Here is a 1,744-nt window from a genome sequence, read left to right as displayed (position 1 = left end):
CAGGGGGAGTGGGAGAGGGAACACAAGCAGGGGGAGTGGGAGAGGGAGAAGCAGGCTTCCCGCTGAGCAGGGAGCCGATGTAGGACTCGATCCCAGGACCCTGGGATCATGACCTGAGCCGAAGGTAGACACTTAACGACTGGGCCACCCAGGCGCCCCTGGTTTAAGTTTTATATGAGAGATGACACTAAGTGAATATGTCTACAGACAGAAAGAGACCTTCAGTCTGGGAGAAAGTTCTCAAGATAAAGAATATGGTTATGGGAGTCGTTTGGAACCAGGGGGATTTCACTTCTATGAGTATGTAAATTGATAAATGGACCAAGCACAAAATTAAGGGGAAACACATGTTGAAGTAGCACCTAGGGGAGAAACTGGCAAAGGAGACTAGAGATGAAAGAGCTAGCAACTGCAACCTTGGCTACTCTATCTGATGCTCCTTATATTCCCAGGGTGAGTGAACTGAAAAAATAGAGTATTTTAATTTTATGATTGGACTGATAAAATATTTGCCACCTCTTTAGGACATTCTAAACACTTAGTAAAACTCTAGAAAACCTGCTGTTGACTGACCCAACCAGCTAAAAACATAAAAATCAGGTAACCTGCTGATTCTTCAAGAATACCAGAAGTCTTTGATACTTGAATTTTAGTCCTGGCTCTTCCACTAATTTGGGCAAATCATTTGAATGCTATGAACATGTTTTCTCATCTTAAAACATAAAACAAAACTGATGCTGGGATAACTAAATGATCGGTTGCTTCTAGCTCTAAAATCTACAGTTTCTCCAGAGACCCAAGCAAGTCTTTGATGGAAATCTTAAACAGATTTATGCAAGAGCAAATCTTGAAGTAATAACCATTTCTCAATCTCAGCCTTTCCCCTTCTCAATGAATATTGATTTGGATAGACCCTGTTATATACGAGGCATTGAATATTTTTTCCAGTTCCTGTCATGAGTACATTTTTGATTGCCGCTCATCCCACTCTGAGTCCTGTCTGGTGTCACATCAGTGGAATGGCATCCATTTGTACCCCACCTAGAAGAGCCTCTACTTGGTGCCTTTGAAGTGGCTCATCAAATACCCGAGATTCCCCTTCTTCCCAATGGCATCACAAGCTTTCTTCGGGGAGTTGTGTTAAATTAGGGCTCTCTAAACTGAGGAACTCAATGCGGTTCAGTACACACTTGGGACCTCAAAAGCTACAACCCCCCCCATTTAAAAAAAAAATACAAATAAAGAAAAAACCCTTACTTTTCAACAAGCCTAATGAATCCCTTGCAAGAGGGATTTACTTTAAACTATATTATTAAGTAACTAACACTGGTGCAGGACGAATAGGAATTGAATAAGGTCCTTCACTTGATTATTGCAAATACTTGTGCCAGGCACTGTGCCGGTTCGGAGATTTACGTCAATTAAAAACAACACCATCTTTGCGAGGTCGTCCCCAATTTGGGTTGCAGCACGGAGGGAACGTCAGCACGCAGCCTTCCAGAAGGGTAACTCGGTATTTCCTTAAGGACTGGCCGCGAAGACTTCCGCCCAGGAAAAAGACAAACAGACCAACTCCCTTTCCTTCACGCGGCCTCGCTGGACGCCTAGATCGCATATACACTCACAGCTCAACGCGCTCACAACAGCGGGACTTCTTCCGGTGGACGCGCCAGCCGGGCGGCAGGCCCCGCCCCCAGGTCCGCCACACTCCCAGGAGGCGCCGCGCGTGCGCCGTAGCCCTGCC

Source organism: Mirounga leonina, unplaced genomic scaffold (assembly GCF_011800145.1).
Source record: "Mirounga leonina isolate KUSES-001 unplaced genomic scaffold, KU_Mleo_1.0 Mir_165, whole genome shotgun sequence".
In the NCBI taxonomy this organism is placed as follows: Eukaryota; Metazoa; Chordata; class Mammalia; order Carnivora; family Phocidae; genus Mirounga; species Mirounga leonina.
Note: the sequence above shows the minus strand (reverse complement) of the source record.